This window comes from Malaya genurostris, chromosome 1 (assembly GCF_030247185.1).
Source record: "Malaya genurostris strain Urasoe2022 chromosome 1, Malgen_1.1, whole genome shotgun sequence".
NCBI classification, from domain to species: domain Eukaryota; kingdom Metazoa; phylum Arthropoda; class Insecta; order Diptera; family Culicidae; genus Malaya; species Malaya genurostris.
Window position 1 is genome coordinate 46,449,183 of NC_080570.1, and position 14,935 is coordinate 46,464,117.

At 36.2% G+C, this 14,935-nt stretch overlaps 1 protein-coding gene across 1 annotated transcript in view; it reads right to left on the minus strand.

Moving 5' to 3' along the window:
* LOC131438680 (uncharacterized) overlaps positions 1-5,469 on the minus strand; it is a 337,536-nt gene extending 332,067 nt beyond the window's left edge. Inside the window, exon 1 of the mRNA XM_058608857.1 lies at positions 4,625-5,469. The gene's annotated coding sequence lies outside the window, so the exon portion shown is untranslated. The remainder of the gene's footprint in view (positions 1-4,624) is intronic.
* Positions 5,470-14,935: the final 9,466 nt, after the last annotated feature.

Sequence of the window (14,935 nt, forward strand, 5' to 3'; positions counted from 1 at the left end):
TAATTAATGTGATTAGCTTCAAACACAAAGCTTCTGGTCATTTGTCAATACGAAGAGAAATGAAATTGGACTTCCATCTAAGATGATGTATTACGATAATGAAGCTACAACAGCTATTGATAAGTGTTCACTATTTGCTAGATACTTTGCAAGTGTCTTTTCGACTGACTCACCTACTGTCATCGAACTTGAAAACGCTGCTCGTGATGTTCCCGCTGATGTAATTGATATGGACATTTTTCATATCTCCGAGCAAATGGTTATTTCAGCCGTTAAGAAAATCAAGTCGTTGTATGCTCCAGGTATCAGCGCCATGCCATCCGCTATTTTGAAAAAATGTTCTGACATTTTAGCAGTGCCACTAGCGCATATCTTCAATTTGTCGCTCCAGCAGCAATCATTTCCAACTGATTGGAAACGGTCTATAATGTTTCCGGTTTATAAAAAAGGTGACAAGTGTAACGTCGTTAATTACCGAGGAATCACGTCGCTGGGTGTTGAATCTAAGATTTTCGAATCAATCATCAATACTACTCTATTATCAGCTTGTCGCCATTATATTAGCAGTTGCCAACATGGATTCTTCCCTGGTCGATCGGTTGAGACAAATCTCGTTTGTTTCACATCGTTTTGCACCGAGCAAATGTCCAACAAATTCCAGATAGACACGGTCTACACTGACCTTAAAGCTGCGTTTGACTCTGTGAATCACGAAATTTTGTTAACCAAGCTGGGCCAACTAGGATTTACGACCAGATTTTGTCAATGGCTCGGAACATATCTCGTTAACCGTAAAGTTGTCGTACAAATTGGAAATACTGTGTCTGAACCATTTGCAAGTATCTCAGGAGTTCCTCAGGGAAGTACTCTAGGACCACTTCTTTTTTCGTTATTTGTGAACGATGCTGTATTTGTCTTAAGACATGGTGGCAAATTATTTTTGGTGACGATTTGAAAATATTTCTCGTTATTCGCAAAGAAGCTGATTGCCGTGAGTTGCAACATCTTGTTAATATGTTTTACGAATGGTGTGTAAGAAACAAAATGGATCTCTGTGTTTCTAAATGTTCCGTCATAAGCTATCATCGTACGAGAAGCATGTTTAATTTTAATTACACCGTCGCTGGCACTCAACTGCAACGCGTTGATCACGTTAAAGATCTAGGTGTTATTCTGGATGAAAAACTAACGTACACCCGCCATCTTTCAGCAACGATTGACAAAGCAAACCGTTTACTTGGATTCATATTTAAAATCTCGAGTGAATTTCGTGACCCACTTTGTTTAAAATCGCTATATTGCTCATTGGTTCGTTCACAGCTGGAATTTGCGAATGTTGTTTGGTGTCCATACAACGCTTTATGGATTCAAAGGATAGAAGCTGTGCAACGTAAATTCGTGCGTTATGCTTTACGGGAACTACCATGGAGTAACCCGTTGAGCCTTCCACCGTATGAAGATCGTTGTCAACTATTGGGGATTAAAGCTTTAGCTGATCGTCGACGTGCTTCACAAGCCACTTTTGTATCTAAGCTATTACTGGCTGAATATGATGTTCCGGATTTTCTATCACAGATTAATCTGTATGCTCCAGCACGTGTTCTTCGGCCTCGATCATTACTGCACACTGATCTGCGGAATACCAACTATGCTAGCAACAGCCCGATTTTGGCAATGACTCGCCGTTTCAACGAATTCAGCGATGTGTTTGACTTCAATATGACCTCTTTACAGTTTCATCGTCGGTTGCTATAGTATAAGTTTAATTATTACCATTTTTAATTAGTTTTATTAGTTTATAGTCTAGTTCATTAAGAATGTTGTCAGATGAGCATTGTCCTAATAATAAATAAATGTAAAATGTAAAACTGATGCAACATGGGTTACTTAACATCGATTAAATCCATAAAGTTTGTTAGGTGAAACCGAAAAACTTTTCTTTGGAATCCAAGTTTGTGAAAATCGGTTTAGACATGTTGGAGAAATGTGAGTGAAATCTTTTTTGCAGTTATTGTCCATTATTTCCGATACTTTTAGAACCGGATTCCGAGGACCTGTATAACCAAAGTCGGTTCGTGCAGCCAGCGACAAATATGGCCTACAAATTGGAACAGTATTGATTTTCAACACTCATCACTCTATGATTCCGGAACCGCAAGTCGAATTAGGTAAAACAAAGTCAGGAATTCCGTATGGAATTATAACACCTTTCATTTGAATTTAGGTTTGTGAAACCCGGTAAATGAGAAAAGTGAATTAATTCCATTTTGGAGTATCTGACCACTATTTCCGGTACTTCCGGAATCGGAAACCGGGGACCAGTACAGCCAGAATTAGTTAACTATAACTGCCAATAGGAATAGTTTTGGTCCCAGTTTTAAATTTCATCTCCCCTGTCACTCTTTAACGTGTAATTCCAGAATCAGAAGTCGGATCTATTAACAATCAGAAATGCTTCATTGGATCTTAAGATTTCATTTCAATTTAAGATGGTGAAAATTGGTTCGGCCATCTTCGAGAGAAATGAGTGACATTATTTCCATTCTCTTCCCTGTTACTCCGGAACCGGAAGTCACCACCAGATAATATTCAGAAACTTTACATGGGGCCGGAATACCATGCTCTCTGCACCACAAACTGCCTACCAATGCGATTACTGTGTGCATAAAAACTGACAGAAAAAGGAAAGTCCCTATATTTTATTCTGTAACCAGTTTTATCTGTCCGAATAGTTTAATCACAATGCAAACATGCTGAAAAAGTCTGTTAGAGTCAATCAAAATATTGACTGTCGACAGTCAAACTTTAACTGTGAATAGTGTGATCACATTTCCAGACAAAATATAAACTGTCGAGAAATTACATGTCTGTGACAGATAAACTGACTAGTCTGATCGTAGCTTAAATAACATTATTTTCTTTTTTCTGTACATATTATCCAATCATTCCGACACCGGAAGTCGGACATTGATGAATTTCAGAAACTGTATATGGGGCCAGAAGACCTTTAGTTTGAATCTAAATTAGTAAAAATCACACACATACACAGGCATTTGCTGATCTTGATGATATGATTCGAACGGTATATGACACTCGGCCACAGTACAGACGTCCAAGATAGTACAAACTGTTTTGAGAAAGCTGTTTAAAGTATACGAGTGAAAATTAACTGAAAATCGATTTTCCACGCATAAATTAATATTGTATGCAAGCTTTCACACAAGAGAACTTAAACGATTGCAGGGTTGCTCGAATCCTCTCTGTAGGCGAATTGCTACTTGTAGGTCCCATTGAAATGAATATTTGGATGTATGTTCCCTGTGATGAAAGCATAACGATCAATAAAATACTTAAGTGATTCGAGTGACGCTTTTGTTCACTCACATGTTCATTCTGGACTGTTCGGTATAACTAATGATCCTACAACCAGAGATCAGCGTTGACCAACGTTGCCAGGTATACCGATTTATCGATATTTATACAGATATTTGACCTCTATACCCGCAATACAGATATGTACTCCCAAAATACCGATAATTCATGGATCGTACAGATAAATACCGATTTTCGTTGATAGCATGTTGCTCACTGAATTTGAGAAAAACTGATATATACACTTCTTTTTTTTGCTACAAGTATGATACTTTACCAGCACTGAAATACAAATTCAATCGGTACCAGAATTTTTGTTATGTTTATCTTGATGCCAAATCTACGATTTTTCTCTCCGCTGAGCGCTGGTTGTAGCATCACTAGGTATTACTATAAATTACTATAAATGCATGAACAAATGCTTTAAAATTGTTAATGGAGTTAAGATGTGACGATAAGTTTTGTTCAGACATTTAGGGCTGTAAACTTGATAATTTGTGTCGAAGAAAAATCTATATCCATGTAAACATGGCTAGTGAGCTGCCAAATAGATTAAGATTAACTGTGACAGTCGATTGTTTATAGCCTTCAAATAGAAATTTTTTAGAGGTCTCATAACCTATAATACACAATATTTTATTAGATTTATATTCGATTGGTTAAATATCTTCGAAGAAAACAATCCATAGGAAAGTCGATTAGATTGTATCGATTGTAACGGTTCGCCGAACTGTCTAACATTAATAGAACGTCATTTCTCTCCATTCGTAATTCCTTTTGCCCTTCCACCCGAACCAAAACCAGAGCACACTGGTTTGCTTCAGATAACCTACGCTCTCGGACCAGCATACTTAAATGTGATAAAAGATATCACACTCGTTCGAAGCTCAATTATATCGTGTGCGGTTGGTTGGTTAGTTGGTTGGTGCTATTCCTTTTTTATTCCGATCATATGGTAAGGTCGATTACCACACCGTCCACGAACGTAGGCAGCACCATCTCTTCTAGTGACGTGAAAGGTTGCGGTTAGGGAGAAAGTAGGAAGGAGTGGAAAGCGGTTGTGTTGTTCGATCTTCGTGGGATAAAAGCAATCCATTCGTTGACTTGAGAAAAAAATAAAATAAAACATCACAGACATGACCAGATTTCCAAGGAAACACCTTTCCGAACAACACATGAATGAACTGATGCTGGCTGGGCACACATCTGTGCCTTTTTTTCGTAACCGGACTATCATTTCACTTGAATTTACCTCTTCGGTGCTTTTCCACCTCATTCGCGTACGATGCCAAAGGTAAACACACTCTTTTTTTGCTTTATTTCCGTTGCTTTTGTTGTTGCTTAGGCTTAATCTTAATTGAGGCTTCCACTCACAATCATTAAATAAAAGAGCTTTCTTCCGACAATAACTACTTGTGGACAACTTTCGCGCAATACATAATTATTCAATCACTCACAATCCGAACCGACCAATGGCCGGCCACCCGAAACGAGAATAGTTACTGCACTTTTCCTTCACTCACGGGAAATGTGGAGTGCCCGTGTTGTGCATAGCTGCGGCACCAACTTTTCTTGGTTCCACTTTCACTGTAAACAAATTGCCTGGAAATAACCGAAACTACACTAGCTTGAAAGATAAATTTGAACCGATGCAGTTGTTTTTGTTGTTGTTGTTGTCGACGAAGATGCTGCACCACGCGTTATTTTTAATCCCCCACTTTACCCACACACATCCACGGCCACGTGCACGGTTTGGAACATTTCGGCTCAGATCCCACGCGTCGGCGCATCCCATTCTAGTTGCTCAACTCCGGAATGACTCATTAGCCCATTAATTGCTTGACTGTGGTTGCGGCACACCCACGAAGGGATCCGCACCCTAGAGAACACGGACCCATCGAACGACGGTAAACACAACAAATCGATTGCGAATTGTTTTTTCTTTAGTTTTTCAAAACTCGCGATCAGCCACGATAGACGATGTTTTCACACGCCGATTTTCGCCGATGCCTGAAGTTTGTAAACATTCGCGACGGCGGCTACGACGACGACGACGACGACAAAACGATACACCGAAACCGATCGATCGCCCGGAGAGATCGGCGCACTACTAAGGCACCGAGCGCACTAGACTTAGCATAAAAACCGACGCCACCACACCGTCGCTGCTCGCTAGCTCGCTCAGTCGCATGCTCGCACGCTGCAGTCGTTCCGTATGGGCATCTCCACCGTTCGGTTCCGTCCGCTGACAGTAGTGCTGAGGGGGAAGGGGGAAGGGTGTTCGGCGGAAAACGGTTCCCTGATGACTCCCGGCACGAGTGAGCGAGAGTTTGGTAAGAGCATATTTTCTGTGTGGGTTTATTATTCTGCTGTAGCGAGATGATGCCCATTTGCGGAAGATTTGAAGAGAAGCTGTGAAAATGCAGAGACACTGTTACGGATACCATCACACTCCGATAGCCGCAGGGGCCAGGGCACATCGGTTCATACTTCGCTTCGCTGGGCCATTCCGGGATGATGGATCGCCAAAGCGTAAAGCGAAGTGCCGGTTACCTACTGGCGGGTTGTAAGAAAATGAACATTTCAAAGTAAACATCTAAAATACGGATAGATTATATTTTTATTCTGTCATCATTGACATAGGGAGACGTTGTAAAGGGTGATTTTTTAAGAGCTTGAGAACTTTTTTAAACAATAAAACGCATAAAATTTGCAAAATCTTATCGGTTCTTTATTTTAAACGTTAGATTGGTACATGACATTTACTTTTTGAAGATAATTTCATTTAAATGTTGACCGCGGCTGCGTCTTAGGTGGTCCATTCGGAAAGTCCAATTTTGGGCAACTTTTTCGAGCATTTCGGCCGGAATAGCCCGAATTTCTTCGGAAATGTTGTCTTCCAAAGCTGGAATAGTTACTGGCTTATTTCTGTAGACTTTAGACTTGACGTAGCCCCACAAAAAATAGTCTAAAGGCGTCAAATCGCATGATCTTGGTGGCCAACTTACCGGTCCATTTCTTGAGATGAATTGTTCTCCGAAGTTTTCCCTCAAAATGGCCATAGAATCGCGAGCTGTGTGGCATGTAGCGCCATCTTGTTGAAACCACATGTCAACCAAGTTCAGTTCTTCCATTTTTGGCAACAAAAAGTTTGTTAGCATCGAACGATAGCGATCGCCATTCACTGTAACGTTGCGTCCAACAGCATCTTTGAAAAAATACGGTCCAATGATTCCACCAGCGTACAAACCACACCAAACAGTGCATTTTTCGGGATGCATGGGCAGTTCTTGAACGGCTTCTGGTTGCTCTTCACTCCAAATGCGGCAATTTTGCTTATTTACGTAGCCATTCAACCAGAAATGAGCCTCATCGCTGAACAAAATTTGTCGATAAAAAAGCGGATTTTCCGAATGGACCACCTAAGACGCAGCCGCGGTCAACATTTAAATGAAATTATCTTCAAAAAGTAAATGTCATGTACCAATCTAACGTTTAAAATAAAGAACCGATGAGATTTTGCAAATTTTATGCGTTTTATTGTTTAAAAAAGTTCTCAAGCTCTTAAAAAATCACCCTTTATAATCAACGCAGGTTTTTCGGATATTTGAAAATTATTTCTGTTTATTTCAATTCAGTTTTCCCGTTACAATTTGCATGACGATTGGTATCAATATGTTTCGTATTTTTCTTTACGTTCCGTCTTCGACTCATCAGTGCAAAGTAGTTTAAGTTCTACTGTTATGCCACCTTGCAGCCCAAAATAAATCATTAGGCAGGTGTAAGGATCAAACACACGACATTCATATTAATACACTGTTTCTAACTTTTATAGTAAAGACACTAACGATCCGAATGTCATGAAATTTCGACAGATGACAATTCGATAGTCCCACGACAAAAGGGCCTAACTGCAAATGAGAGCCTCTCTTTGTTTACTTTCTCTTTTGATTATTACGGAGCCATTATTGCAAATTCTCTAAAGTTTCCAATATAAATCGAAAGCTTGTAGTTTTACCTTGAAAGTTTTGCGAAGAGTAAATCGTCAAATATAAAATTAGTTCGGTAAATCGTGAAAGAAAACGTAAACAAAGAGAAACTGTCATTTGCAGTTAGGCCCTTTTGTCGTGGGACGGTCGAATTGAAGGATTGAATAGATGACATCTATTGAATTCTATTTATTGATAAATTTTTGATCACGGAGCCATCTGTTTGTCATACCGGGGGTTTATTAATTAATGTGTTAGGCAGTTTACCGGTTCAAAAAATTGAAATACCAGAGAGATTTACGTTGTTCAAGATACAATTTCAATATTGCTATTGTAACGTAAAACTATTTTGGAAATTGAGGTGTCTCGAAATGGTTTCAGGGAGTTTGAGGTGGTTCGAAATGCTTTTAGGTTGTTCGATTACAATTCGGAACTGCTACACCCAATTCGGGCTTGACAGATCAATGCATGGGGCGCTTGTCTTATAAGCCAGCTGTTGAATGTTCGAGCCTCGATCTGGCAGGATTTATAGTGTCAGTGGGATTGTAGCACTAGCCGTCCAATGGTTCTGCTGTTCGCTAAGAATCGGTTTCGAAGTCTTTTTAAACAGAATGGTCAAGTTGCACAAAAGGAATGTAATACAAAGAATTTGCTATACATGTATATTCGATAAACTTTGGTTATGTTGGAAATCCACGTGCTTGGTTCCCAAACTCGTTCAGTTATTCCAGGTGGTCAACGATAGATTAAAAGTATTAGTTGCACTCGAACGTCCGATTGTTCTATAGTTCTATAGTTCTATAGTTCTATAGTTCTATAGTTCTATAGTTCTATAGTTCTATAGTTCTATAGTTCTATAGTTCTATAGTTCTATAGTTCTATAGTTCTATAGTTCTATAGTTCTATAGTTATATAGTTCTATAGTTCTATAGTTCTATAGTTCTATAGTTCTATAGTTCTATAGTTCTATAGTTCTATAGTTCTATAGTTCTATAGTTCTATAGTTCTATAGTTCTATAGTTCTATAGTTCTATAGTTCTATAGTTCTATAGTTCTATAGTTCTATAGTTCTATAGTTCTATAGTTCTATAGTTCTATAGTTCTATAGTTCTATAGTTCTATAGTTCTATAGTTCTATAGTTCTATAGTTCTATAGTTCTATAGTTCTTTAGTTCTATAGTTCTATAGTTCTATAGTTCTATAGTTCTATAGTTCTATAGTTCTATAGTTCTATAGTTCTATAGTTCTATAGTTCTATAGTTCTATAGTTATATAGTTCTATAGTTCTATAGTTCTATAGTTCTATAGTTCTTTAGTTCTATAGTTCTATAGTTCTATAGTTCTATAGTTCTATAGTTCTATAGTTCTATAGTTCTATAGTTCTATAGTTCTATAGTTCTATAGTTCTATAGTTCTATAGTTCTATAGTTCTATAGTTCTATAGTTCTATAGTTCTATAGTTCTATAGTTCTATAGTTCTATAGTTCTATAGTTCTATAGTTCTATAGTTCTATAGTTCTATAGTTCTATAGTTCTATAGTTCTATAGTTCTATAGTTCTATAGTTCTATAGTTCTATAGTTCTATAGTTCTATAGTTCTATAGTTCTATAGTTCTATAGTTCTATAGTTCTATAGTTCTATAGTTCTATAGTTCTATAGTTCTATAGTTTTATGGTTTTTTAGTTCTATAGTTCTGTTAAGAAAATGCCGTTTTCGACGCTTAATTATTGACAATGAAATGAACAAAAGCTAGTAACCATATTGTTTTATTTAAGGGAGTGGGTGTGCAAGGTCTAAACGATGAAAAAATCATCATTTTTGCAATTTTTTTTCCAGAAATATTGTTCAACAAAATCAGTTCAAATGTTTTGCATGATAAAAAGCATCGTTCGAACAACATTTCGTAATTTTTTCCTGAACACAGCATAGTTAGAGTAGAAGTTTTAATAGACCCCAACTTTCGAGAAAATCGCTTTTAAAGTTTTTTGTCAATAAAATGAATGGAAACAATTTATGATTCCAGGGCGCCCCCCGTTTTCCAAAAATCATATTTTTTTGCATAATTTATTATAATGAAAAATTACAAGAATATTTTGTCAAGTTTTCAAGTCAATCGAAGTAGAAATCTTTGGCCTGTGCGCCGAGCTCTTGCTTCTTCGCAGAATGAGACAGTCATAGATAAAGGTCCATAACTTCCAGAGTTTCGTTCAAATAGGCTTGAAAAATTCACAGAATATTCTTGAAATGTTTTACTATAACAAAACAGAAGAAAATAATTAATGATTTTTCAAAAAGACCCTATCCGCCCCTTAAGTTGGCATCAACTACTTAAAGTTTAATGAATCTTGTGATAAACAATAATATTCCATGTTTGCTTTTGAAGAAAGTAAATTTCATTCAATTCCGTTATGTTAAAAAATCTTTACTATTTTGCCACTAATGTCACGAAATAGTAACACACAGTGATACTTGTTTCGGTGAGCTACTTGTAATCTGTATCACTCTGTGGAAATTAAATGGAATTGGTTTCTTATAAAGCAACTTAGTTCATTCCACTAAATTACCAAATTAGTGACACCTGTGGAAGGGTCTGATAGGTCGTTGTCCTACCGTAAAGTTGATGAAGTATTGAAATTATCTTTAATTTCATATATTTATTCTTCCCTGCGAACGATGAAGACGACTGGTAGACCCGAGAAAGAGGTATGTAATTTGAGGGTTTAAAGTAGGTTTACTGTTCGCCACCTGTCGAATGAGAATTGCATCTTCTCCGAAAAGTAATTAGAAATTAGATGCAAATTATTTGCATTGTCGCGGACTGACAATGTTTTATTTTATGTGCAACAACTGAGCAAACTGTTCCTTTATTTACATTAGCCCACATTTATAATTTACTCATTTTTGTTCAATGAAACAATAGAAGCACCCGCACGTAGGCTACCTTGGTAGCGATTCAGTGACGGCTGTCAATGCCAAAAGAACATAGAAACATTCGTCTAGTAACCTGCGCGTTTTCAACTATTCTTTTCGCTGCACGTTTAGATGAGACAACGCATAAAATTATTGGCGAGTGACAGGTACGTTAAAACGTAAGGTACGTTACGTTAAAACACATATCGGAATTAATCTCAATCATAAATTAATAAATATAAGATTCTTAGTAAAAAACATATCAACTAAAAAAATACTAAAGGAACGCACATTTTATCACGCGGTTCTGGTCACTTTGGCTGCCAGTAGTATGACAAACGGCTGGCAGCCATGTCTCCCTCAGAACCGATATGCCGAAATCCTGGTGGATTCAGTAGCACCATTTGAGGTTATGTTATGTGAGTCAACCGGACACCAGAATGGCCGCCAAGTCTATGCGGGTAGTGCTTGATTAAAATCCTCGTTTCCTTTATACATCATTGTAGAAAAAATCAATGTCGCCAATTTTGACGACACACCACAAGACTTATGTCGTTTTCGCTTGAGAAAACTGAAACTGACCCAAGGTAGTTTCATCAAACAAACACTTTTCACGAAACTGTGTTGATTTCGCACTTAGCAACGGGGGTTTGAGTAAAACTGATTTAAAAACCAGGTTCGAAACTGACTCGATTTTCAGTTCAACAACGTTGAAACTAGGTTCGAAACTGACTTCAAACAAACGGTTTGACAGCAGTTAGAGTGGAAACTGGGTTAGGTTTGGCATCAAGCGAAAACGACATTAATGAATTATTAGTTTTTTTATGATTCAGTAGAACTGTTTACATCCCCATAATGCAACTTGATTGAACATTAGGCAAACACGAGTCAATGTCCATGTAAACAGTCCTACTTTCAGTGTTGAAACTGCGTTTACTTGTGACGCAACGATAAAAAATCTAATCACAATTGGCAGGCGCGTATACAGGGGGGTGTTTTAGGGGTTCAAACCCCCTCCGAAACTCAAAAAAGTATGATATAATGTAAACTCTTTTTTTCAAATAAGTAGAAAATAAAATGAATAATTTTCAACAAACGACTCCACAATAAAAAAATTTCAAATAATTATATAAAAAGTTCCATTTGTATGGAAATTGATCAACATGTTCTGAAACACCCCCCGAAATTTTTTTCTGGGTACGCGCCTGACAATTGGCGAAATAAATGACTACAAAAGCAAACTTATTTCTCGGTTAAATACAAAAGTAATTACTGCAAAGAAACAGCAATATCCGTCAGTGAAAACACAAGAAATGAAAGATTGCATTTCACAACTCTGTAACTACTGTCGGTGCTCGGATCCGTCATTCTCCATCTTTGCTCACTTGTTACATATGACGATCAAAAATATCTCACTCTCCTTCTTCAGATTGCGCAATGCTCGGTGCAATGCGTTTATCATTTTTATATTGATGTTCGTTCGGCGTCGCCTGCATGCTTGCTTCAGCTTTGGCATCTCTTGGTAGTGCGTGTACGATGAGAACGTAAGATACGGGGAGTAAAATTGACGCGAAATTACGTTCAATCTATATCTTTCCGGAGTTCTGTTTTATTCGCAGAAGAAATGAATCACAGAAACTGCCGTTTTATTGAGACTTCCAATGGAAAAAATGCGTTACAACTAGGGATGTCGTGATGTAGAGTTGCTTTAAGGATTTTTTTTCTTTATTTTCAGTACATCTGGGGACCGGTAAAATCGAAGTCGCTATTTTCAATCTAGAATTAGAAGACCTACAAATCAAAATAGTATTGAGCTAGGTATAGATATTGGTTTTGAGCTCAGTTTGGATTTTGTTTTTCGTTTATTGCAGCGTCACTTCTAATGACGTTTGGAAATTTTTAACATCTATCAGTCTGTATTTTCAAAAACAAAAGTCTCTGATAAAGATAAAGAATTTAAGCATTACTTCAAATCCAAGCTAGTGAAAATCATCTCTGAGGAAACATTACTGAATTCAATGAAATGAATCGAATACTATATCTCTTTTTCCAATATTTATTAGTCAGCTTTTCAAGTTATTGCATAATCATCTTTGTTCAAAAGAGAAAAAGCGCAAATCATCTCAAAAGATATTCTTTAATAAATTAATAATTAATATTTGAATAAAAACTTTACATAATTTGAGAATGTAGGTCATCATTTCAAAATCAAATGCCAAATTACTGTTGTCAACAGAATCTTCAGTTATGTGAAATAGGAAAATGTGTCACCAAAAGGCAGATCACTTTCAAAACGCACGTTTATTTTGGTACATTGTTCTACTAATAAATCAGCCATTTCAAGTAAAATCTTATTAGTTTCTTTGTGAAATACTTCGATTCCGAACCGAAGGTTACCATTTCTTCAACTTTGAACACAGTTGACAATTATTTCCACGAGTAAAATTCCGAACAAATCAGTTTCCTCTCGTTTGGCGAACGGCGCACAAAGTAAATCTGCCACTTGTTTGTGTGCCCTTCCCAACAGCGCTAAAGTTCCGCACCGAGTCGTACCACACCCATAAAGTTGGACGTTGTCTGTATTAGTGACGACACTTATTCGGATTGAAAATAGATTTTAAATCAAATTAATGTATATGAGGTAATCCAATTAACTCTTTGCTTGATTCTATGAACTATCGATTTATATATATATATATATATATATATATATATATATATATATATATATATATATATATATATATATATGTATATATATATATATATATATATATATATATATATATATATATATATATATATATATATATATATATATATATATATATATATATATATATATATATATATATATATATATATATATATATATATATATATATATATATATATATATATATATATATATCTATTATACATATATATATATATATATATATATATATATATATATATATATATATATATATATATATATATATATATATATATATATATATATATACATATATGTATAATAGATATATATATATATATATATATATATATATATATATATATATATATATATATATATATATATATATATATATATATATATTCTATCATACTTAGATGAATTTTCCGCACTTGTTTGAAGCGAAAGCCGCACTGCGAATAGAGCGAATGATGAACACAGTAGATCGAAGGATCAAAAGAGCGGTTCTAACGGCTACAAAAATAACAACATATAAAATTTTGAGGTGTATTACTTTCTTTCGGACTAGCATTTTTTCTTTTTTCGAGCCGATTCAATGTATTTTTCTGGTACGCAAACGACCTGCAACTGAACCGCGGGATTTATTTCAGGCTTTCAGAAGGTGGTATTTTCTACGAAATTGAACACTGTTCGGAGCCTCTTTCCTCGAATGCAAAGAAGCTAAATGCTGGCATTATTTCTACCCGTTTGGTGCAAGTTTCGCACTGCGAAAAGTGCACGAAGTTAATCAAATTATTCTAGATTTGCACTGAACTGATAATTTTTACCATGGATTTGCAAAAAAGTAATCTTTATAGTTCTTTAAAGTCGTTAGAACGACTGATTTTTATAATGTTCCCCATCGTTGTCCACTTTTCGTGGTCTTTTTCTCCAATACAAACGACTAGCAGCTAGATGATGCAATCGCTCTTGTTTGAAGCGAAACTCACACTGCGAACGTCCAACAATAATGCCGGATTTAGTTCCGTTGAACTGAACTGAAACTGAACTGAAACTGAACTGAAACTGAACTGAAACTGAACTGAAACTGAACTGAAACTGAACTGAAACTGAACTGAAACTGAACTGAAACTGAACTGAAACTGAACTGAAACTGAACTGAAACTGAACTGAAACTGAACTGAAACTGAACTGAAACTGAACTGAAACTGAACTGAAACTGAACTGAAACTGAACTGAAACTGAACTGAAACTGAACTGAAACTGAACTGAAACTGAACTGAAACTGAACTGAAACTGAACTGAAACTGAACTGAAACTGAACTGAAACTGAACTGAAACTGAACTGAAACTGAACTGAAACTGAACTGAAACTGAACTGAAACTGAACTGAAACTGAACTGAAACTGAACTGAAACTGAACTGAAACTGAACTGAAACTGAACTGAAACTGAACTGAAACTGAACTGAAACTGAACTGAAACTGAACTGAAACTGAACTGAAACTGAACTGAAACTGAACTGAAACTGAACTGAAACTGAACTGAAACTGAACTGAAACTGAACTGAAACTGAACTGAAACTGAGCTGAAACTGAACTGAAACTGAACTGAAACTGAACTGAAACTGAACTGAAACTGAACTGAAACTGAACTGAAACTGAACTGAAACTGAACTGAAACTGAACTGAAACTGAACTGAAACTGAACTGAAACTGAACTGAAACTGAACTGAAACTGAACTGAAACTGAACTGAAACTGAACTGAAACTGAACTGAAACTGAACTGAAACTGAACTGAAACTGAAACTGAAACTGAAACTGAAACTGAAACTGAACTGAAACTGAACTGAAACTGAACTGAAACTGAACTGAAACTGAACTGAAACTGAACTGAAACTGAACTGAAACTGAACTGAAACTGAACTGAAACTGAACTGAAACTGAACTGAAACTGAACTGA